The sequence below is a fragment of the Manis javanica genome, chromosome 1, assembly GCF_040802235.1.
Source record: "Manis javanica isolate MJ-LG chromosome 1, MJ_LKY, whole genome shotgun sequence".
Taxonomy (NCBI): Eukaryota; Metazoa; Chordata; class Mammalia; order Pholidota; family Manidae; genus Manis; species Manis javanica.
This window is the reverse complement of record NC_133156.1, coordinates 34848247-34874873: the sequence shown is the minus strand read 5'-3', so window position 1 is coordinate 34874873 and position 26627 is coordinate 34848247.

Here is a 26627-nt window from a genome sequence, read left to right as displayed (position 1 = left end):
CTTTAATTCATCTTGTTTTTCCATAATGAAGATTATAGAGCACATAACACAGTTGGAAGAACCTTACAGACTATCTAGGTCATTGATTTGAAAGTTTTTGTTTATTTTAAGAAGTGGACTCCTTTATTCAAATGAAACCATAAGCAGAGCACAAAACTATAAAACAGCAATAACTAACACAACAGAAGGCTGATGCGTGAATTGAAAGTGAGAACAGCAAGTTTGGAGTTCTGGTCACTTACTCTCTCCTGAGCAGTGTCCAGTCTTCAAAGTGGGACTCTGGACACCTCGGTGAAATGCTAGATACTAAGTTTGAAACCTCTTGATGTTAACTCTACTTTTCATATTATAGATAGGAAAATTAAAGCTGGAGGAGCTAAGTGCCTTATCTTAAGTCACACAAAGAGAGTTGGAGAATCCAGTTCATTAAATGTTTATTGAGCATCTGCTATTATAAGTGAGTTTACCTAATAGCAAAGATACAGCAAATTTGTTGATACAGGTAACAATAGAAGCCACATTTCCTAACTCTCAGCCTCATGACTTAGGTGGTTACAATGGTCAAGACTTCCATTTCATTGGAGTCTATTTCTGTGACCTGGCAAAGTCAGGGGCAAAGAATAAATGGTTACTTTTAAACTCTCAGTTTCCACAGTGGATCTGAGAGTTTAGTTCATGCTGAGTTCAAAGCCAGGTGAGATCCTAGCTCACAGCCAGAGCCTCCTGTGAAGGTATGTGCCGGTGCCATTTATTCACCTTGAATTTCTGGAACTCTCACTCTAGTCAAACATAGGAAAAAATGTCAGTCTCTTAAATGAGCTTACTCTTGCTGAGAATTCATTTATATTTCATGCACATTAACATCCATGTGTATGCAAAAGATTAGAAGGAATAAGTTGCTCTTATCCAGCCAGCTGCTCCTGCACAGGGTGGTCCTGTGGCTACTTAGCAATAATTAGAAGTGGAGCAATAATAATTGCTCATACTTGCAGGTGACTTCAATCCTTTGGCATCCACTCAGCATTTATTGTTGCCCATAACAATATATCATCCCCCATCATCATTGAATTTATACGTTGTTAGGAGGTTTAAAAACTTGCACAGATAAAATAAATGGGAAATATGTTAATGTGTGATAAATACTTAAATTACATAGCCTGAGCTCTAACTACTACTGGAAGTTGAAAATAGTACTAATCAGCACATATTAGAATAGTTTGTAGAAGTCTTCCATGGGGAGGAAATGTCAGTGAAGGTCTTGAAAGATCAGTCAGATTTGAATTGGATGGGTGGATGGAGGGCAGCGGGTATGGCATACCAAAGACATGGGGGATAGAATAAGCATATTTTCATAGTAGCTAACATGAAATGAGAATGTGAAATGTATTATGCTTTGTTTTTATCATTTGGTGGGGATAATCTTCAGAATGACTCATGAGAAGGAACTGCTATTAACCTTATTTCACAAATGAAGGACCAAAAATGGTTAAGTAACTGTTTAAGGTCAAACAGATAGTGAATTGTGGACCTAGGTAAATGAGATCTGTATGATGCCAAAAACAATAGTAATAAACAAAATTCCCTACTGTCTTTTAACACATGTAGGAAAAAGTGAGGAGAAGAATATAATAGTCCAGAATGAGGGGTATGGTGGAGAAAGACTGATAGGAGGTTGGGTAGGTAAGGGAAGTCAACACACCCTCACCCCATCCCATGTTCTACATATCTGGGTAATGCTTCCTCATCCTTCAGATTTCAGCTTAAGCATCACTTTCTCCCAGAAGGCTAAGTCATTACATGCCATCCTGCATTTCCTCTTTCCTAATGCTTCTGACATGTCTGATTATTATATTATTTTTTCCCTGATGGACTATCACCTTCTTGTAAGTAAAGACTGTTTATATCTGGGTCACATTGCCAGATATGTGCTCTAACAAATGAAAGAGCACAGTCCTGGGCACTGAGCAGGACAGGAAAGATACACTCGATTCCCCACCATTGCATGGTCCTGCATTTCAAAATGTATATATATTTCTGACATGTGTAGGAAAGAAAGTAACCACACACATTTCTCATCCAAGGAAAAGGAGTTGGCAAATGAATTCAGTTGGGCACAGAATTTGGATAATTGATGGCAAAAAACTTTGATAGAGACACACTAAACACTATAATATCCTCAACAATAAAAGCCTTTCTTTTCTCCCCAGCAGCGTGGTCACCAGGGCTTGTTAAATAAGGGTTACTTGTTGATTAGCTTCATGCCAGCCATGTAGATGATAGACAGTGTTGTGCAGTTATTTATACCTGAAGCTAAAATCACTGCTTTCCTCTCAACCTGTGAAGACACAGACAAGGCACAGAACTTTCTCCCTCAGAAAAACAAGCTGCTAAATTAACATTTTAAATGGGAGAACAGGTACCTCCCACATTTTCTCTATGAAAATGTCAACTCTCTCCTGGTTTTTTGTTTTGTTTTGTTTTTTACTGCTATTCATCCCTACCTTTTCTTCTGAAGAAGATTCCCACTTTAAGACTAAATTGGACACCATTTAGCAAAGAGGGACCGGCAACACCCTTAACCTGAGATTTACTGACATCTGACACACCAGGCCCTCAGTTATATGCAGGAAAGTTATGTATCTATGTATATGTTTGCTTATTTATTTATTGGGAGGCAGAGTAGCCCAGTATAGTTGGATTTTCTTCTTTGTATAATTGTTTATAATGATCATTAATTTCACTCTTGTGAAAATTTAAGTCTCATTACAAGGAACTTGATTAATTGGACTTGATCTCTGAATGACAAAGTAATCTGGAAAATGTCTTGTTTGAAGACAACTAATGTTCTGTTCCATAAAAGATAATAAATAGCTCAATTCTCTATTCCCTGCTTTTTGAAGACTGAGTGTACTTAATGTTGACAAATTTGGTAATGTGGAGTTAAAGGTCTTATGATACCAGGCATGATTTCAAATACTTATTTTAAATATAAAATTTCCATTTTTCCTTCCTTCCTTCACTCTCCTCTTCCTTCTTAAAAATACACGTAGAATTCCTATTCTTCTTTCCTCCCTTCCTCTTCCTTCCTAAAAATACATATCGAGGATTGGCTTAAAGATAGCAGTATGAAAAGGGAGACAGAAACCTCCTCCCCAAACCACATATAATATGAAAATACAGCAAAAAAAACACAACTAATCCTGAAAGAGCAACAGGAAAGAAGGCTGTGACAGACTGCCTACATCTGGGAAAAAGAGCAGAATTTTTATCATGAATGAATGTTGAATTTTATCAAATGCTTTTTCAGCATCTATGGAGATGATCATGTGATTTTTGTCCTTTTTGTTGATGTGGTGGATGATATTGATTGTTTTTTGAATATTGTACCATCTTTGCATTGTGGAATAAATCCCACTTGGTTATGATGGATGTCTTCTTTATGTATTTTCTAATTTAGTTTGCTAATGTTTTGTTGAGAATTTTTTCATTTATGTTCATCAGGGATATTGGTCTGTAATTTTCTTTTTTGTGGTATCTTTGCCTGGTTTTAGTATTAGAGTGATGCTGGCCTCACAGAATGAGTTTGGAAGTATTCCCTCCTCTTCTACTTTTTGGAAAACTTTAAGGAGGATGAGTATTAGCTCTTCATTAAATGTTTGGTAAAATTCAGCAGTGAAACTATCTGTTCCAGGAATTTTGTTCTTAGGTAGTTTTTTGATTACCAATTTGATTCCATTGCTAGTATTCGGTCTGTTCACATTTTCTGTATCTTCCTGGCTCAGTCTTGGAAGGTTGTATTTTTCTAGAAAGTTGTCCATTTCTTCTAGGTTATCCAATTTGTTGGCATATTGTTCATAGTATAGTATTCTCTAGTAATTCTTTGTATTTCTGTGGTGTCCATAGTGATTTTTCCATTCTCATTTCTTATTCCGTTGATGTGTGTATAGACTCTCTTTTTTTCTTGATAAGTCTGGCTAGGAGTTTATCTATTTTGTTTATTTTCTCAGAGAACCAGCACTTGGTTTCATTAATTCTTTCTATTGCTTTATTCTTCTCAATTTTATTTATTTATTCTCTGATCTTTATTATGTCCCGTCTTCTACTGACTTTGGGCCTCATTTGTTCTTCTTTTTCCAGTTTCATTATTTGTGAATTTAGACTGTTCATTTGGGATTTTTCTTCCTTCTTTAGATAGGCCTGAATTGGTATATACCTTCCTGTAGAACTGCATTTGCTGTGTCCCACAGAAGTTGGGGCATTGAGCTGTTGTTTTCATTTGTCTCCATATATTGCTTGATCTCTGTTTTAATTTGGTCATTGATCCATTGATTATTTAGAAGCATGTTGTTAAGCCTCCATGTGTCTGTGGGCTTTTTTGTTTTCTTTGCATAATTTATTTCTAGTTTCATACCTTTGTGGTCTAAGAAGCTAGTTTGCACAATTTCAAGCTTTCTGAATTTACTGAGGCTCTTTTTGTGGCCTAGTATGTGATCTATTCTGCAAAACATTCCATGTACACTTGAGAAGAATGTGTATCCTGCTGCTTTTGTGTGGAGTGTTCTGCAGATGTCTGTTAGGTCCATGTGTTCTAATGTGTTGTTCAGTGCCTCTGTCTCCTTACTTATTTTCTGCCTGATTGATCGGTCCTTTGGAGTGAGTGGTGTGTTAAAGTTTCCTAAAATGAATGCATTGCATTCTATTTCCCCCTTTAATTCTTTTAGTATCTGTTTCAAATATTTTGGTTATTCTATGTTGGGTGCATAGATATTTATAATGGTTGTATCATCTTGTTGGAATGACCCCTTTATGATTAGGAAATGTCTTTCTTTGTTTTGAAATCTATTTTGTATAATGTAAGTATTGCTATTCCTGCTTGTTTCTCCCTATTATTTGCATGAAATATCTTTTTCTGTCACTTCACTTTTAGTCTGTATATCTCTGGGTTTGAAGTGAATCTCTTGTAGGTAGCATATAGATGAGTCTTGTTTGTTTATCCATTTTATAACACTGTGTCCTTTGATTGGTGCATTCAGCCCATGCACATTTATGGTGACTATCAGTAGATAGGTACTTATTGCCATTGTAGGCTGTAGATTTATGTTTACCAAAGTTTCAAGGGCAGCTCCCTTACTATCTAATAATCTGTCTGACTCACTTATTATGCTATTTCAAATACAATCTAAACGTTCTTGTTTTCCTCCCCTTCTTTCTCCTCTACTCTTTATATATTAGGTGTCATTTTCTGTACTTTTTGTGTATCTCTTGACTAACTTTGTGTGTAGTTGATTTGATTTTGTATTTGCATAGTAATTAATGGTCTACTTCCTTTACTGTAGTTTTATTTTCTCTGGTGACTGGTATTTAGCCTTAGGAGCACTTCCACCTAGAGCAATCCCTTTAAGATACTCTGTAGAGATGGTTTGTGGGTGGTGAATTCACTCAACTTTGCTTATCTGGAAATTATTTAACCCTGCTTCAAATTTGAATGGTAATCTTGCTGGATAGATTATTCTTGGTTTGAGGCCCTTCTATTTCATTGCATTAAATATATCATGCCACTCCCTTCTGGCCTTTAAGGTTTCTGCTGAGAAGTCTGCTGATAGCCTGATGGGGTTTTCTTTGTATGTGATCTTTTTTCTTTCTCTGGCTGCTTTCAATACTCTCTCCTTGTCCTTGATCTTTGCCATTTTAGTTATTATATGTCTTGGTATTTTCTTCCTAGGGTCCCTTATTTTGTGAGATTTGTGCACTTCCATGGCCTGAGAGACTAATTCCTTCCCCAGATAGAAGAAGTTTTTAGCAATTATTTCTTCAAAGAGATTTTCTATTCCCTTTCCTCTCTTCTTCTTCTGGTACCCCTATAATGCTAATATTGTTCTGTTTGGATTAATAGCACAGCTCTCATTATTCTTTCATTGCTAGAGATCCTTTTTCTCTTTGTGCCTCAGCTTCTTTGTTTTCCTGTTCTCTAATTTCTATTTCATTTACCATCTCCTCTACCTGATCTAATCTACTTTTAAATCCTTACATTGTATGTTTCATCTCTTATACTGTATTTTTCAATGTTTCTATCTCTTTCTTGAAGAGATATCTCTGAGATCTTGAATATTTTCCATAGCTCTGTGAGCATGTTTATTACTTGTATTCTGAAATCTTTATGAAGAGGATTGGTGATTTCAGTTTCACTGAACTCTCTTTCTCTTGTTTTTTCCTCTGTCTTTGGACCAAGTTCCTTTGCTATTTCATTTTTTAAGTGTTTCCTGTAGAATAATAACTTTGTGTAGGTGACACCCTCAAGAGCCCAGAAGCTCTACTCTCTGGAACTGCCAAGCACCTGCAGCAATGGCAGGGGTCACAGGTGACCAGACAAACACCTGCTGGGAGAAAAGAGCTCAGTTGGGAGGGTTTCCTGCCTTCCCAGCTGTAACCCCTGCCTCCACTACCAGGTCCAGTGGGCTGAGCATGCAGGGAGGAGCCTCTGTGTTATGCCCCTGCAGCTGCTGTAGGTGTGGCCACACTCCGGCTGGCTTGGTGAGATGGTGGGGGCATCAGGTGAGTGGGACTGGTGCCTGCTGGGACGAAGGAGTGGCAGACTGCATATTGCAGTGGGGGGCCTCAGGGCTGTGCTGCCAGCCAGGGGGATGGAGCGTCTGAAACTCCTGAGAGTTCCCAACCTGCTCTGCTGAGCATGTCAGGATGATTTTGTCCCCATGTCCTTTCTCCTGAGCAGCGAGCTCTGTATAATCTTTACCCTTTTAGTGCCACTCTTACTGCTGGGAAGTCTTTCAAAGTGTCCACCTTTCTTTTGTCCCAGGGGAGCCAGTTGTGCATACCTGTTCTCCACAAGCAGATGGAATCTCACTCTGTCCAAGTATTCTGCCCATCTTTGCTTTCCCATTCCACTAGTCTCCGGAGCACTACATAATGTGGGTTCATGCTCCCAGAGAAGATCTCCAGGGATGAATGCTCAGCAGTCCTGTGCTGTCCCTCTCTGCTCTGTTTCTCTTCCTCCCGCCTGTGTGCTGGGTTGGGGGGATGGCTTGGGTCCCACCCAATTACAGCTTTGCTACTTTACCCTTTTCTATGAGGTCTTCTTTTTCCCCAGGTGTAGGCAATCTGTTCTGCAGTCTTCAAGTCGCTTTTTTCAGGATTAGTTGTATTTGCTGTGTTTCTGTGTTTTATGTGATTTGGGGAGGAGGTTTCTACCTCACTTTTCATGCTACTATCTATTTCCCCTTCTCTATAAACACCTTTTTAATTACTGCCTTTATTTAATCTACTTCAAAATATTTTATACATATATGATACTTCCAAGTAGATTACCACTTTTGTAACTACTGTGTTACTTAAAATGTGTGTTAAAACATGAAACAATGCATGTGCATGAAATAAGCGTGATTTATATTCCAAAGCTAAAATGGATCTCAAGCTTTAATCTTATTGCAATTTTAGACTAATATAATTGCAACATCTCAATATTTCTGAAGATTAAATGTGGTAACCCTGATTTTCAATCAACTAGGGTAAAGGTCAGAATGGCTTTCCAAATGGTTAATGGCAGATGTGTGTACAAGTGTGTGTGTGTGTGAACACTATGTGTTTGAAACGGCCTTCACTGATGACTGCATTGTCTTGAGTTATTACTCAGCCTCTGATATATGAAGGCTAGATCTGGCACTTAAAACTGGCTTAAAGCTGTCAACACATGATGCTTAAAACTGTAAATTGTTGGAACACTGAACTAATAAAAGACAAGGGCAGCCTGTTAAATATGAATTAAAGTATACTCATTATGAATGACAGTGCTTCAAACACTGAAAGAGAGTGATCATTCACACCTGAGTCTTATCCATTTTAAGCAGCTCCACTCTAGTAAAACAGAAAAGCTAACAGCTCCAAAGAATCAGTAAGTTAGACAATCCCAATTTCACCCCACTTGATGGACATGATCTAATCTCTTTAGTAATTCTAGGCCTTGAAAGTTCAGGCTTTCTGATGGTGGGAAGATTTGATGAGTTGGTAAATGTAAAGTACTTAGATGTTTGCTCTCCTCTGAATGAGCACTGTTTGTTGAATTGGGTGCCTCCAGTGGACTCCTCCCACCCTCTCAGATGCAGCTACCACAAACAGTTCGGCACAGACACTGATTCACTTCCTGCTGATAGCACCACACTTCTAGGTTGTTCTGTGCCTATCACTTCCTGTTCTCGAGCTTCTGACACTGCTGAATCCCCAAGAAACTGCATGGCACTCATGCACATGTAATCCAGAAGTGTAGGGCTCGTGAGTATGTAGAATAGCTGTGACCAGAGAGGGGAGAGGACCAATGGATGGATGTAAATATTCTCCCTTTTCTCTCAGGCAGATGGTTCTGAAATGTCCTCATGAGGTTTTATTAATAACCAGTTGCTTGCACTGGTTGTCCACTTGATAGCACTTCCTCTTACTGGCTTTTCCTTTTCCCCATTCACTCCCCTGTCCCTCAATAAGCAACCTGTTGGCAAGTCTTTGTTTCAGGTGCTCTTTCAGAAGACACCCAGGATCATAGAACTATGTGCAGCACACTTCTAGGCAGATTATTCTGGCAAACTCTCATTCACTCACTCACTCATTCCAAAGGTGTTTAGTGAACAATTACTCTATGGGGAAAAATAAGACAAGTATGACCTTACATCTTTTGACCTTCTGTAGGACATTCATTTAAAGATACAGTTTAGGAGATAGTAATATACCATCCTCTTATCTGATGTTATCTCATATTTGTCAGTTATATAATAATAAAATAATAGTTAACTTATTGAACATCTATCATGTCCATAGTGCTTTCATGCATTATCTTGTTAAATCCTAACACTGACCTTTTTAAGTAGCATCTAGTATCCAAATATTAGAGATGTTGGAAGATGCTAAACAGGTTAAATAACAGATACTAGTTCAAATTTCAAGTAAGTATCTGGCCTGAGACAGAACGAACACTTTTAATCACTACTTAATCCACCAACTGGGAATTCTCTCTCTGTGTCTCTGTTTCTTTTCCTCTCTTTCTCTCTCTCTCACACACACACACACAGACACGCATGCATATTTGACACTTGAGTGATTTAAGGAATATATACTCAAGAATTACAGAATATGAACCCAAAGTGATAGTGGTAACTTAATCATTCCTTCTCACTTTATGGGTGGAAAAACTAATATCAAAAATACAATGCAGTTTTGCCAGATATACAGTAGTGACTGGGGGGAAATTTGGAACTAGGCCTTAAAGTTCCTGATTCCCTAACATGTCTTCTTTCCAGAGATACTTAAATCAAGAAATAATGCAAATATAACAGGGTGTTTGGAGGCCAGAGTTAGCCTGTCATAACTTCATGTATTTAGTTGTTCTTAAACAGGAGACTTTTAGTTTTATTTTTATATGAAACAAATAGTGGGTATAGGTCTGTCTGACTTGAGGAAGGAGAACCATGGAGATAGAGAATACTAAGTGAAATTTGTCCCATATCTTGTCTCCTGGACCAGGTACAAACCCCTTTGCAAAAAGGAGACTGAATTGAAGAAGCCAAGACTTCTCAAGTGGGACTTTGTAACATTCTGACTGTTAATAGTGCTGCTTAAGGCTTTGGAGAAGTCTTTGGCTCTGGGTTGAGAGAAAAATTGTTCTTACCACACCTGTGAAGCTCCTCAAAGATGGGTGGTTTGAAGAACACCAGGAGAAGGTACTTTTCATGTGGACATTGAGTATCCTCAGACTGGGGACCACCAGCTCCCAGAAGCTCATAAAACATCTTGGTGAAAAGAATACACCCAAATCTGAGCAAGGGGGGATGGGATAAGAGAAAGAAAGGAGAGAGAACATGGCAGTTGCAGCTAATATCTCAAGAGGAAAGGTGAATACCACTAAGGAGTCCCACAAACGAATGAGGTACAAGAGCTTGGGAATCAGCTTAACAGTGTGAGTGTTGCCTCATTTGTATCTACAGGTTGGCAAAACCTCGAGAGACATGAATTCTATCACAGGGAATAGAAATTTCTAGGGCTAACTGACTTACAAGAGTACCCAATGGCCAGTAGAAGAATGAGCACATTTCCTTTGATCTTCACATTCTGAAAAGAGAAGCATACATATATCTTTATCAGATCTTATCCAACCAGTTCTTCCTACCCACAGATTTCTTGGAAAATACACTGGAAATATAAAACAAATGGAAGATTTTACATTTAGCTGCTTTATAAAATATCAAACAGGAGTGACTGGAGCTAGTGTTTACCAACCTCTTTGATGTTGTAACACATAAAATATTAACATATTTATACTCACACTGAGGTAATGGGATGAAGTCAATTGGCCCAAGGAAACAGTTCCGACTCCAAACTGAGGGATCAAGACCCAGCCACACAAACTGGAAGCTCGACTTAAGAAGCAAAGGATGAAAGTTAGGACAGGTTGCAGTTATGTTTTAGGAAAATGTGACCATCTCAGAAGCCACTAATTTGAATTAGTGATCATTTAATCTTAACCTATTTGACATTTACTTTTATGCTAACAAAGTATTAAAATATCCAGTGGTGAAATGCTAGGTGAATCAGAATGGATGAAGACTGGAGGTGGTGAGACCAATACCAGACTATTACGGGAATTTAGGTGAAAGACAATAAAAAGAAGGATTAGAATGAAGCATCAGGACACTTCTGATTCACCACTTCTCATAAGACCTTGCATGCAGATTCTCTCCCTCTCTCCCCTCCCTCCCTTCCTTTTTTTTTTTCCTAGTGAAAACACTTAAGATCTACTCTCTTCACATATTTCAAGTACACAACACAGTATTGTTAACTATAGTCCCATGCTATACATTACAACTCCAGAACTTATTTATCTTGCATAACTTAAACTTTATACCCTTTGGCCAACATCACTCCATTCCCCACACCCCCCAGCAACCAGCATTCTACTCTCTACTTCTTCTCTGACTTTGACTATTTTAGGTTCTATATATAAATGATGTCATGTATTATGTTTCTTCCTGTGTCTGACTTATTTCACTTAGCATAACATTCTCCAGGTTAATCCATGTTGTTGGTATTTCCTTCTTTTAAGGGTGAGTAATGCTCCATTATATAAAAACAGACATTATATATTTATATATATACAAATTTATTTTTATAAATATTATAAATAAATAAATAAATATATTTCCATTTGTCCATTCATCCATTGACAGACATTTAGGTTGTTTCCATTCCTTGTCTGTGTGGATCGTGCTGCAGTGAACACTTAAGAGATGCACTTAGATTCTTGATAATTGTTTGTCTGTAAGATGAAGAGGTAGAGGTGTTGTCAAAGACAGGTTTTCCACGAAAAACTAATGATAATAATAAAATAGTTATAATAAAAATGTTTTTTGTCATTGACCCTTCAGTGTTCTTTTTCTTCAAAGTACATCCTGAGTGCTAGACATAAGCCTGAAAGAGTTTGAAAGTATTAAAAATACAAATTTATACTGTGCTGAAGTGCTGGTGAGAATATGCACAGGAAAATGAGCTGTCTTTTACACTTGGAAGGAGTGAAACTTGGTGAAATGATCTGAAAAGAAATTTGGTGGAATTTTTTGCCAGAAATCTCATTTCTATAAGTTTTCTAGGACTGCCCTGTTAATGTATCATGAAGTGAGTGGCTTGAACAATATAAATTTATTTTCTCACAATTTTGGAGGCTAGATGTTCCAAATCAAGGTGGAGGCAGGACTGGTTTCTACAAAGGCCTCTCTGTCTCCCATGGTGGGTACGTGGTAGATGGGCATCTTCCCCTGTGTCTTCCTGTGGTCTTTCCTCTGTGCATCCTAATTTTCTCTTCCTATAAAGATGCTCTTCACATTGGACCAGAGCCCACCCTAGTGGCCTCATTTTAACTTAATATCTATAAAGACCCTATCCCCAAATACAGTCACATTCTGATTCTGAAGTACTAGGGGTTAGGACTTCAACATATGAATCTGGGGGGAGAGGACACAGTTCTGCCCGTAACAGACTCCATCTTAAGTACTGAATGTCCAAGTTAAGCTTATTAAAGCATCATTTGTAATAGAAGAGGAAATAATCTAAAGTTTCATCAGTAGTAATTGGTTGAATAAATCATGTTTCCTTCATACTGTGGAATAACAGACAACGATTTAAGGGAATAAAATCAAAACACTACATGTGAATTTGGATATATCTCCATTCGTATTGTTAAGTAGGAAAAAAAGCACATTACTGAAAAACATGTACAATACTGTTTTGGCAAATAGAAGATAGGTGTATTTATAATTATGTATGTATGAGAATCTATATAATAGAATTGACTGAGATTACCTGTGAGAAGGAGTATACGGTGTTGATGGGAGGTAAGAGGGCTTTCTTTTTTGACTGTGTAAACCTCTGTTGTCTCTGAATAGTGGAATAAAACAAACATTTGTTTAGCATAGGCTAAATACTCATCTAACCACTTCAGATGTATGAACTCATGATTCTCACAATAATCCTGAGGTATGTACTCCTAATTATCTTCAAATTAAGGGTGGAAACTAAGGCAGAAAGAGGATAATCTTCCTTCCTATGTCAGGCAGGTGGTCAATGGCAAAATCATGACAGGACCCCAGGCATTCTGACTTTCCAGGCTGTATCTTTAACTACTATAGACACCGTTCACTAATGTTCTACTCCAAAACATGCGCAAAACTTAATAAAATTGTTCATCTTCACTTATTATCTAATAGGGATTTTATCTCAAATAACCTGCCCTTCCACCCATTTTGACTAAAAGGGTAAGAAGGAATACACACTTTTATTTTCCCCCTCAATGTCAGTGTGGTAAGTCAAGAAAGAGTTAGTCAAGCTGTCTTGGTACCAGGAGATCTGCTTCAGGACTCAATCTACCATTTTATAAGAGTCACAGTATATCTTTTTATGACCTCCTTCCTTACCTGGCCAATGGAATAATGGTAGCTGCCTGATATGTACCCCCAGCAGCATTTCTGTGAGGATGAAACACCTGAATTCTCATCATGGAAGGCTGCCTGTGTACACTCACTCATTCTATTGGATGAACACTTTCCAAATTTATAGGCACATTTCCAGAAATCCACTACAGGAAAATGCATATTTGATAAATCATTAACATGTGGAGGTTTATAGTTGAACAAAATCTTGTGAAGAACTTGATGCATGCCTTTCCAAATGGAAGGTGAGACTACTACAGAATGATAGGTCTATAGGCACTGTTCCAGCTTGTCACCTTACTTATCCATAGCTTATTCACCCTTTGGGTAGTGCTTGGGACAAATAGGGGCATCACAAAAAGTTTGCTGAATGAATGTGGGAGATAAAGAAATAAGACATTATCTGTGCTCTGAAGTGTTTTCCAAATACATAGGGAGATAAACACAACTGAGAGATGAATAATTAGGTTGGTGAGGACTGTGCATCATTTGAAAATTAAGAAGAGTAAGAAAGCCAGAGTAGTATAATAGAATCATACAATCAAAAACCATGGAGCTTGAAGGAATCTGAGGTATCATAAGCCAGTGGGTTTCAAGCAATGGCGACACATTTTTAGCCATTGGTGTAAGTCCTTCAGGGGCCCTTCATGCGGTCTGGGAAGGGGCTCTAGGTGGCACACCATGCTTAGGCAGGCCAGCTATGCACTTTCTTTTGAATATAGAACTTCCTGGAAATGTTTTTGAAGAAAGTTTTCTTACCTATATTTGAAATCCACTTACTGACAGTTCAATTCTTTATTAATAGAGCAGGAAATTGAGATTTGGGGAAAATATTACTGCACCCGAGGTCCTGCAGAGAATTTAGTTTTTTCCTCCACATTAGAAGGGAATTGAGGCAAGTATGTACAATATAACTTAACAATAAAGATACTAACCTTAAAAATAAATCAGTCAGTTATTTTACCAGCAAAAATAGGTTTATTTGGGAATAGCAGATAATTGCAGTCCAGGACATGCAAGCTACAGCAAAATCATAGACACATCTGGAGAATAAAGGAGAAGAACACTCTTTTATAGTGGAAAATGGCCGACTGAGGAGGACTGTTTCTAAGCAAAAAGTCCACTAGGGTAAACTCCACAATATGTGAAGTCCCACATATTGTGACTTCTCATTGGCTGAGTTGTAACAGATGCTCATTGGCTGGGCTATAGAGAGGCAGGAAGTGGAAGCCACCTTCTTCGTGCTGGTGATAAAGTATTAAAATAATATGGTGTCCCATCTCTTCCAGGAGGATCTGAGATTTAGGAAAAGTGGTAGGTGTGAGAGCTCCTGCAGGCCTCCAGATGCCATGACAGTGAGATTTCCTGCCATTTTTTACAAAGGAAACATGGAAAACACAAGCTAAAAAATCCAAACCATGTAACAAGGCAATACCTTACAGTTGTGCAAAGTGACAAAATACCAAGATCAACACAAAGCTTCCATCTTTTTTGCTAGTCTTTTATTTTAAATGATCAGTTATATTTTGGATCAAGTTTTAACCAAGATCTTTAACAAGCATAGTTTATGGAGAAGTGTTGGATTGGGCCAAAAATGGGAGGATTTATACTGTCAGAAAAAAGTTGTAATTATTTCCTCAGGAAGGAACAGCACATTTTGATGTTTGCCTTGCCTCCTGTTGAAGGATAGGTTAAAATTACAGTCAAAACTTCTTTATAGTTATACCTTGTTTTGTTGATTTCCAATTTAGAGGGGTTCTGTTGTCCTCTAAACCTATTAAAGACATTGTAGAAAATTTTCCCTATGCAAACCCTTACCTATATTGTCTTGAAACTCTTACATCTTTTTGTCCTTCTGGACTCAGATTCTTGCATATTTTGGGAAACTTAATGAAGATTGAAATTCTTATCTTCTTTGCCTCTCAGCATTTCCCAAGTATCATTTAGGTATCCTAGGGGGAAAAAGGCAACAGATTTCTTTTGGAAAGGGTTTTGCTATTTTACAGTATCATCACTTGCCAAGGAAGATGGCTGAATAAATACCATGTCCCAGTGTAAATTTAAACAGAAATTGGTTTATCTCCTTTCAGGTCTTCATCCATATGGCTGTAAAAGTTCCCAGGGGTTTAACTAAGCACTGGAGAGAAAAATAGTTAAACTCGCTACTAATATCCTTCCAGCATAGTAAGGCACAATGTGCAAGATTATGAGTGATCTTTAATGTCTAACATGTAGGGGGTGCTTCTTGGGTGTCTATGGTCCCAGTTTCCTAGCATCTCCAAGCAAAATTAGATTCAGTTGGGAAGTATCAGAAAGGAGTATATTCAGATGCAAGAAAAAAGAAAACTCTACACCATTGGCTTTAAGAAATGGAAATTGTAACTACATCATGCTACATGAAGTCAAGAGGTAGGATTAAGGGCTGCTGTGGTAGTTCTATTGTCCTTTGTCCTCATATATGTTGCTTTCTGGCTACAAGATGGCTGCAACTCCAGAGCCAATGGCCACCTTCCAAACAGGAAGAAAGAATTAAAGATCTGTCTCCAGCAAGTCTTTTTATATGAAGAAAGAAAAGCCCTTCTCGGGAATATTATCACAATTTCATTGTCCACCTCTGTGGAACAGGCCAAATGTAGGTGCAAGTGAGAACAGAAAATCAAGAATTTGAGCTTTCCATCTTTTATAATATAGAAAGACAAGACAGAAGTGGGGAACATGGCCAATTCATAGCGCATTCCATAGGAAGCCCAACTTGAAGACCAAAACAGCTCACATCTTTGTGTACAGAGCCACTGTGACATGTGAATTTAAGCAGTATGACTTTCTCCTATGCCTAAGTGCTAGAGTGGTTTTTCCCAACTCTCTCTTCAAAATTAACCTGTGTCAAGGACTGCAAAAATAACTGAGCAACTAATTTCTATGGGATTTTTTCACATCAAATAAATACTAATTAATACAGACTTTATGTTTTGCCCGTCCGTAGTGTACAGCTTTCCTTTTTGCTACCATAATCCAGCCCCTTTTCCTGTGGCAAAATAAAATCCAATTTTCATTTCAGGCATCAAAACACCCATGCTTTCAGTCCATATGGTTGGAGTGGGGCTAACCCCATCTCTGCAGCGGCCAAAGAGTCAAAGAGTCATGTGTAAGCCAGTCAGCACATGGCATTCACTTAGATTGATTGGATTGATTGATTTCTTATTGGCATATGATCAATTTGGGCCAATAGGAAATAGTTTTAAGCCTCTGGGTGATACTGCTGAGGAAGAGAGACCTCCTTTTCCCTTAACTAGAGTTTTGAGGGTGTAAACCTAGAAATACTGGGGGACACTACATGGAGAGAACCTTCCTGAAGGTAACACCAGCTTGGAGCTCGGAACAAAGAGAAGTGAGAAGCACCACACTCTGGATCCAGTCCCGTCTCATGCCAAGAGATCCCTAACTCCCCAGTTACATTAGCTTGTAAGTTCCCATCCTTTTTTGCTTAAGTCTGTTGAGTTTCTGTCTCCTGCTCTGACAATAACCTTAATAATACACTATATAAAGCAAATTTTCCCTTTCAAAGTAGACTGTGTCCTTACTCAGAGAAATGAATTTCTACTGGTGAAAATCTGAACTCAAGACCATACTGGCACAGAGTATGTATTTCAGTTCTTGAAATTACATTGTATATGTGACCAAATATGTGTCCATGAGTAGTTGTGAAGAAAACAAGATATTATGATTTACCAGCTGGCAAACAGATGTTCAGAAATCATAGTTCTCGTCCCTACAAGTAAGTTACTCTGTGATCCTCTTAAAGTAGCTTCAGCTTCCTGAACCTGAGCACTTTTGTGTCTAAAATCAGATTAAAAGCACCTGCTTTGTCAAATCGCCAGTTGAGGTTCAAATGAGACAATATATGCTATGACCCTTTGTACAAATACAACACCGTACAAGCAAAACACATGGTGCAGAACAGGGGTTATCAAACTGTGGCCCACAGGACAAATCCTGTCTGCCACTGGTTTTTGAAAATAGAATTGTATTTGAGTGCAACCATGTTCAATCATTTAAGTATCATCTATCACTGCTTTTGTGCTAAAGAGAGGAGTTTCAACAGACCAAATATTTGGTCTACTAAGCCTAAATAGCTAGTATCTGGAAATTTACAGTAAAAGTTTGCTGACCTTCAGTCTAGAATTAAGACAACCCTTACAACACAAAGGAGAAAAGCTGTCATATCTAATCAGCTTCCCCTGAGAGATGAGTGGGTATTCACTTTGCTCCTTTCCTCTTTTTTTCCACTCTTCTCAGCTATGGTTTTAACGGCATCAACACTGAAAAGCTGAGCAGCATGAAAAAGTGGAAATGGGAGTAATTCAAAAAAATGTTCTTTTTAAATATGCATTGCACACAGCTGTTGAACTAAAATTTGATTATTTTTCTCCTGGAACAAAGGCACTTTGGACAGCTAGACTGGTGCTTTAAAATACATGCAAAAAAGCCTCAAGTTGGAAACCAAAGAATAGCTTCTGCTTAGTCAGCTTGTGTGTGTGTCACGTCAGCTGTTTGCATGTGGTTGAGCACGTTGCTCAAGAAGTCTTGTCCCCAGGATTTCATAAAGAGAAGAATAGAATGATAGTAATTTTCCCTTTAGAATGGACCACTTAGCACAACTCTATATCATGTGTTCTTTCACTGATGCAAAAGGTATTTACTGAAAGCTTAATATGGGCCTGTCAATGTGCCAGGCAGTGAAGTTAAGACTTTTGGCAAGACAGAATGAGATTGTTCATGATCCCTGATCTCATGGCACTTAAATTCTGTTGGGGGATTCAGTTTTCATTTAGTTTCTGCTTGATTCTGATATGCCATTGCTTAGGTTTTGCTTAACCTCACTAGCAATGGGGAACACATTTCTTGGTTGAATAGACATAGCCATTACAAAATTATTATTGCTTTTTAAAAATCTCAAATAAACTTCTTGTAGCATTCTTCTTCTTGTCTTGGTGGTATACTCATGGCATCTGGATCATACCTGCTCTTTTTTACATAGCAACAGCCTTTCAGATAATGAAAGAGTTCTCATTGTCCATGGCTCATCTCCAAGCTAAAAATGCCACAGTTATTCGGCATGTACATTCCAGAATTTTAGTTGATATTCCACTAAATGTTCACTCATGTCATTTCTATTCTAAATTATCCTAAAAGTATATAAAAGCTGAGATTTGTAACAAAAGGCCTGTGAGGCACAGATTAATTTATTTAGCTACTGTATATGATAGGAATAATACATAACAACTCCTTATTAGGTCTATTTCTAATTCTAAGAACTCATCTGATTATTCACATTAACTGTGAAAATTGGTGCCAGTTACTAGCTCGAAAAATTGAATTGGGGGATATAGGAATATTTTGGTTTCCAGAAACTTTTAATTAATGAAATGTCAGATAACATCTTTTGACTACTTTTAGGTGTAGTTTGAAAGTGTTTTGAGTTGCTTTGTAAATAACTCCTTGTGACAGCAAATGAATTCGTTCTAATTATCCCACAGAAAGAAACGGAATGGACTCTCAATACTCTAACTGTATACTAAAATCCTAATCTTCTCAGCCTTTGCCTTATTTAAAATGATTTATTGATTTTTAAAAGAATGTGCATCTTTAAAACCTGTGCCAGGGCATCCAGAAGCATATCAAATGACCCCTTTATTCCCACACTGCCTGCTGGGATTACTTCCTCCTCTGTTTAATTTTTGCTTCATAGGATCAGAGTAGAATCATTGGATAGAACTAGAATTCAAAAGCACGTGAAACGGTCTGACATTTTAACATGGTTAATCTCCTAACTCCATGATTAGGAATTGCCAGAACGGCCATCCACCATCCTCATCGTTTAACTCTCATTCCCAAAGGATCGTTGGACTTGTGCACAGCTGCCTTCCCACCCAAAAGGCAGGTGGGATAGTGTTCCTGTTACCTAACAAACAACACAAAACTTAATGGCTTAAAACAACATTTATTTTCTCAAGAATCAGTAGTGTGGGCAGAGCTCTGGCGGTCCTCACGTCTCCGTCTGTCGGTACGCAGCCTCCCCACGTGATCGCTCCAGCACGGCTGCTCCCATGTGGGTGCCCCTCTCTCCTGTTGTCCCGGTACTCCCAACGTCTGGGTCCCAAGAGCATGATCAAGGCGGACATTCTAATACCCTTCCTGCCCAGCTTCAGAGATTACGCAGCATCACTTCCCTTGTACTTACAAGCCCCCAGGATTCCAGGAGAGAGAACAGACTCCACCTCTTGAAGGAGGAATGTCAAGGTCACCTTGTGAGAAGAACATGTGAGATGGGAGGTATTTCTGTGGACTCCTTTGGAAAACGCAATTTACTACAGGCAAGGACAGAGGCTTCACCCCAGCTCTTGCTGTTATGGTAATTTTGCATTTGGGGAACAATTTACACAACAGTGTAAAGTTAAGGGCTTCCCACAGTCACTCATTCTGTCTGGGTCTGTGAGCTTGTAAGGTGAGAGGAAGGGCTCTCCCCAGGCCCCTATCTCGGCCTTCTGTAACCCCATCCAGTCCCCTTTCTCTTAACCTCCCAGTGCCCCTCTGAACCACAGCCTCAGTTTACAGCCCCCGTCCGCTTTCTCCTTGTGTCTTCTCTTTAGGGCCACCTTTCCTTACTCCCAGCCCCAGTCCTGTTCCTCTTCCGGCTCTGAAGTCCTCTGGCCTCGCCCTACTGTTCCTGCTCTGGCTCCATCCTTTACTCCACCCCTCGCAGAGTCTGCCCAGGCCTAGCTTCCCTTTCAGCCACCAATGCCAGCACCCAAGGACTGACTCAGAGCCTTCCAGGCTCCTGTCCTAAACTGATTTCTCTTCAGGCTGCCACTCTTAACTTCCCCCGTGGCTCTGTCAATGCCTAAACCCAGCACCCTCTCAACTGTCATATTAACTTTCTTTGCTCAGATTTTTTTTCACACAATATCGTATTGGTTTCAAGTATGCAACACAGTGATTTGACAGTTATCTACATTATCAAATGCTCTCCCCAACTAGTATAATTACTATCTGTCAACATAGAAAGATGTTACAGAACTATTGACTATATTCTTTATGCTGTACTTTCATCCATGTGACTAATTATATTATGATAGAGATATTGTGCCCTTTTTATCCCCTTCACTTATTTCACCCACCTTTACAGCCCCTCCACCATGGTAACCACCACCTCATCTATTGTTTTAATACCCTTAGTACCTTGATCAACAGACTAAATCTACTTCCCTCTACTTGGGGTGAGGTAAAAATGGAGGGAGCATTTTTAGTCTCAGTCCTCTAACTTTAGGGGGACACATTTTTCTAATTATCATTATGGTCTTTGTTTATACTTTTTTGCATATTTCTGTCTTTTTTAGGTACTAATTAATTTTTTTAATTAAAAAATGTCCACCATTGCCATCTCCTAATAGTTGTGTAATATTACATTAAACCTAACTAATTAACTACTGATGGACATTTAGATTGCTTTCAGTTTAGTACAATTATAAACAACACTGCAACAACCATCTTTTCCATAGCTCTCTGAATACATGTTTCTCTTTGGTCCTGTTTCTGGGAAATAGACTCAGAGAGATGTGCATTTAGATGGTTTATTGCTCTTGAGAGCACCAATAAGGGAATGAAGGGCATAATGCAGTTACAACAGAGGCCTCTGCCAAGCCCACAGGAAGATAAGAAGCTGAAATGGCCAGGTTTTGTAACCCTGCACTGACTAGTTGCTGGACATGAGATACCCTTGGGGGAGGGGATGTACAGTTGGGTGAATCAGTTCCCTTTGGCTGAGGGCAATTTTCAGGTAGAGGCACAGCATAATTCACTATTAGGCAACACTACTGACATCTAGGAAAATGAGTGCTTCAGTATTGCAAGTAGGATATGGGCAAAGTAACACAATATCTATTACAAAGTCCAATTATCCTGTGCCAATGAATAAGTACATTTTATAGCATCATTTATTCAAACACATACTTAGTATGACTTGAAATATTTTATATTTATTGAGACTTATTTTATTGCCAAAAATATCATCTAACTTGGTTAATGCTTATATGCACTTGAAAAAAATATGTACTTAGTTGATGTTGAGTGGAGTGTTCTACAAATATCAATAAGATTAAATTAAGTGTTGCTCAAGCCTTTCATATTTTTATTGATTTTTCTGACCTCTTGAGATATACTGGGAGAGGGATATTAAAACCTCCAACTATAATTATGAATTTGTCTATTTTCCTTGCAGTTCTCAATTTGTGCTTCATGGATTTTAAAACTCTTTCACTGGTTGTGTGATCAAAAGTCTGATCACATACCCAAGTGGGCAAGCTGGTTGGGAAAGTGCTAGAGAGAACAAAGGAAGGACCCAGAGCTGGTGCAGGAGACATGAGGGTTTACTGGGACTTCGATACAGGGAATCCAGGAGTGGCTGGCTGGAGAAGGCTGTGCACCACTATCATGGACAGGGAAGGACCTGCTTATCTGGGGGAGGAGACAGAGACCATGTGCATGCCAGGGGTAAGGGGACAGTGACTATGTTCATCCCAAAAAGGGCACTCAGTTTATGACTATACTACGCGTTATGCTACAAAGGATTTTTCTTATGCGACCAGTGCCTTGAGGATCTAAACCTTCAGTGGGGTGTCTACATTCTAATAAGGTGTTTCTGTCAATAAGATGGCCTAGGTTTGGCAAGCCCTAGGCCATCAACATACCATATATCTAGCATATTGTCCAAAGGAGGGGGCCATGTGGACACATGATTATTCCCAGACAAAGACAACAGACAAGTAGGGCTTGTCCTTGCACTTTTGAGATTATTATGTATTCTTGATGAATTGACCTGTTTATCATCATAAAATGACTTTATTTATCCTTAAAAACAGTCTTTGTTCTGAAATTTACTTTGTCTGCTATTAATATAGCCTCTTTCAGTTAGTGTTATCATGACATATATTTTCCCATACTTCTACTTTTAACCTATTTGTGCCTTTATATTTAAAGTGTGGTATTTTTGTGGGCAACAGATATATGAATCCTAAATTTTTCTCAATTTCACAATCTCTGATGTTTAATTATAAGTGTTAGACCATTTATATTTAATGTGATTATTGATATGGTTAGGCTTGAATGTATAGTCTTGCTATTTGTTTTCTAGTGACCTATCTACTCTCCTTCTTTTCTGTTTACTGCCTTCTTTTCGATTGAGTAGGTTTAATTTTGTTTGGTCTCTCTTGATGAGTAATGTACTAGTTGCTGTAGGGTTTACAATCTATATGTTTAATTTATCACAGTCTACTTTCAAGTGATGTTATATCACTTCACATATCGTTTAAAGTCCTTCTAATAGCGTACTTTTATTTCCCATCCTTCTTGAACTTTATGATCATGAATTTTACTTTTATAATATTATAATTATAATAACATTATAAATTATAAATAAAATGTAATAATAAATAATGTTGTCATTAACTTTTATTTAAAGAACCCTTTATATTGTAAAGATAATTAAATATTAAGAATCAATTATATATATTTACTCATGTAGTACCATTTCTGTTCTTTTCTGTACTTTGTGTAGCTCCATGTTCACATCTAGTATTATTTTCCTTCTGCCTGAAGGACTCCCTTTAATGTTTCTTGTAGTGTGAGTCTGCTGTTGATGCACTCTTTATTGCATTTTGTTTTTTAAAATGTTTTCCCAAGGAATAGAATTATGAATTGATTGACTTTCTTATCAGTACTTTAAAGATGTTGCATCATTGTTTTCTTGCTTGTATTGTTTTCCAGTAAGAAACTTACTGTTATCCATCTGGGTTCCTGTGTATATAATGTGTTCATTTTCTTCAGTTGCTTTTCAGGTTTTCTTTATTATTGTTGGCTTTGAGAAATTTCATTGTAATGTGCCTTGGTGTAATATTCTTCATGTTTCTTGTGCTTGGGTGTCTTTGAGATTCTTGAATCTGTAGGTTTATAATTTTCATCAAATTTGGAAATTTCTCAGCCATTATTTCTTCAAATGCCCATTTTTTATATTCCAATTATGCATATATTAAGCAATTTGATGTTGCCATATAGACCATTGGTGTTCTTTACTCTCTTCTTTTTTTATGGGTATTATTGTTTTTCTGTGTGTTTCATTTGGGACAGATTATATTGTTGTAAATTCAAATTCACTAATCTTCTCTCCTAAAATTTATACATTACTCTTAATCCCAACCAGTATATTCTTCACTGGATATTGCATTTTTCTTCCCTGGTTTTATTTGGGTCTTTTTTGTATCTTGAATGTCTATGATTAACTTTTGATCATATAAAAGATAATTATAATAAATGTCTTAATGTTATGGTTTGCTAATTCTAATATGTGTTAATATGCATTAGTTTTGACTTATCATTCTCCTTATTATGAGGAATGTTTTCATGGTTTTTGATTAGATACTAGACATTGTAGATTTTACCTTGTTGAATGATGGATATTTCTGTAGTCATACAAATATTCTTGAACTTTGCAATGGCATGTACTACTTTAGTTATTTGAAAGCAACTTGATTTGGGGGAATCTTGCTTTTATCATTTGTTAAGTGGGTCCAGAGTAGTACTCAGGCTAGGAATAAATATTTCTCACTCTTGAGACAAGGCCTTTCTTAATAGTCAACCCTATGTCCCGTGAGTAACCCATGAAGTTTTCCTTTCTGACTTGTGAGAACCAGCTCTACTCCTAGCCCAGTGTGAGTCAGGTCTGTTTTGCTGTTTCCTTTAATACCTTTATAGGTTTCTTCTCTGGCCCTGGCCATGGGTATTTTATACACACACACACTAATATTCTGTCACGTATCTGAGCGGGGCCATCCTTAGATCTTTCTGTGAGGCTTTCCCTTTTTTGGTACTCCGTGATACGAATTCCCATTGCTTTGGTTTCTCTGAATCTCAGCTTTGTCTCCTCAACTCAGGAAGTCTGTCAGGCTCTACCTTGATTCCCTCTCCCTGTGCCATGGTCTGAAAACTCTCTCAGTACAGTAGCCTGGGACAATCGTAGGATTCACTTTGTTTATTGTCTCACAGCCAGATGTCCAGAGTCTTGAAACCATTGTTTTACATATTGCCTGTATTTGTTTGTTTGCATTTGGTAGTTTCATGCATGAGGGCAAATGTGGTCCCTGTTACTCCATCTTGGTCAGGCACAGAACTCTAGGATTAATTTTTCTAGAAATCTTACTCATGGAATAGTTTTTGAGTGATTTTTGCCCTCATAAAGGTGAATGAATGAAATGAGCTGCTCAAATCTGTCTCCCTCTACCACCCCGAGTTCTGTTTTCTGCTGCTTGGAAGCTATTTGTTTTGGGAGAGAATTTTTCTAGTGATTTCAGTTTCTTCTAGCATTCCATAATTTGCTGTGCCTGAATCTTATCAAACTATAACCAGAATTAGCTCTTGAGAAGGAATTTTTAAATGCTGTCATTCTCCTTTCAGACAGCAGATCTTCATAAACTGGCATTGTCATTATTACCTTTATCTGATTTAGTGTCATAGAAACATAAGTTTCAGGCAAATAATCAATAGAGTGTTTAAAAAGGTTAACATCTAATAAATAATTCCCCACCTTACTCACCCACACACATTTTTATGGAAACAAAATTGTATCTGCAGTTTCCTGACAAATGAAGGCCCTATCAAGATTACTGTAGTTAAGAAGATGGTGAATATAGAGCTGGAGTTTTACCTCCCTTTGTGCTTCATTTTTTCTTCCATTTTCTAATCTGAAATGTTCAGGACCAACCTATGGTACAGCCTCCTCTTGGACAATTACAGCTTGATGGAAATATTGAATGGGTTTCCAGGGTTGGGGCACAATTTGATTATCAAAGCCCAAGTATTATCCATGGGAGTCCATGGTGTTTCTTAACAGTGGTTGAATACCTGCTGTTCTCTGTCTCTCTTTTGGATCTCCTGGGCTACCCAGTCCAGGTTTCAGCTCCATGAGAACCCATTACAGTATATTGACTCCCTGACTCTGCCTAGGGCTGCTTATTGTTCTGTCAGCTTTCAGTTGCAAAGCATGGAATTCAAACTGTGAAGATCTAATTCAATCTTCTTCCTAGAGATGGGGAAGTATAGAGGTTTAGGAAAACAAAGGAATATGCCCAGGTCACACAACAAGGTTATGATTAAACCAGAGATAGAATGCAGCATACACCACTCCTAGAAAAGTTAAATACCATGGCCACCAAATCAAGCTCTCTAGAAAATATCAAAAAGGGTGAGCATTATCTGCATAGTTTTTTCATATGGTTATCACATGTAAAAGCACATCTTTCAATGACGTCATTATAGAGGAAGTTAATCAGGCTCCCATTTCAATATCTTTTTTAGTCTCCCTTCTCAAACTTCTATATGAAGACTTTCAGATGCTATAATTAATAATTATATACAATAGCAGTAGGACTATAAGTATCTTCTGTATTAGTATAAGACTATATACTTTTAAATGCTCTAGTACTTTATTTTTTTGTTTTCATTTGGTTCAGGACTGGAGACTGGTTATATTGGGCCATCCAGGAGCAAATCACCCACTCCCTCTTCCCGACAGTAGGGTATGTGTGAGAAGTCACTTCTCCTCTGTCATGTGATATTCGGTGAGGTTGCAAACCAAGTTACCCTGCCTTCCTATTATAGTGATCAAAATGTTACCAGAAGATATCTTCCTTGAGCTACTTCCTTTTGCTGACCTTGTAGAGCCAAAGCCAAGTTGTGTAACTCAAGCTATTCCAATCAGACTCTCTTACAGGACTGTAAATATGGAGTATGATGGCTCCAGGATGAGGACAAATTTAAAGATCATTCATTATGGTTAACAGATATAAAACTGATCTTTGACATATTGTACTATGATGCAACACTTGCATCATTAAAGGTTAATGTCTTATTGCCTTCAAGAATATGGGCCCAGGGGTACACCAAGATAGTAGTGACTCATATTCGCCAACTCTTATCTGCATGATGCATTTCCATTCACCGTATTTTTCAGTTTTCTCCAATAAGTGGACCCAAATGTCAGCAGCTTGCTTGAAATGGAGCTCCATAAAATCTGAGGCACATACTTCAAAAGTGAGAGTAGTTGTAACTCCAGGGAAAGGAAATCCCAGAGCAAAATACCTCTAAAATTGAATCAATCAAAAGGAGAAATAAGGTTTAAAACCCGTTTATTGCTTACAAACTGTGGTCTGGGGCCGTTTCTCTTTCTTGCTCCAGCAGAAGCAAACCAGCACCCCCCCCCCCATACACAACCTCTCTGGTTTAGATAAGCCCTCAGTCACCCAATAACATGGAGGTGAACTACCCTGCACCCGTGAGGAATGCCTGTTGATATGCAGATGCACTAAAGCCAGGCAAGATATTCTGGAAATATTACAATTTTACCCACAGTACTTCTCAAATTAGACAGTATCTAACTCAACAGTATATTCAACAGACTACATCTGGAACATATTTATTTATGCCTTTGGATGATTTCCCTTGTGGAGTTCATGGTCCTAGCTTTGAATTCCCTGCTACATTAACATCCTCCCATGGAGGGTGGGAAGGGGACAGTGTGTCAAATGGTGTCTGCTTACATGG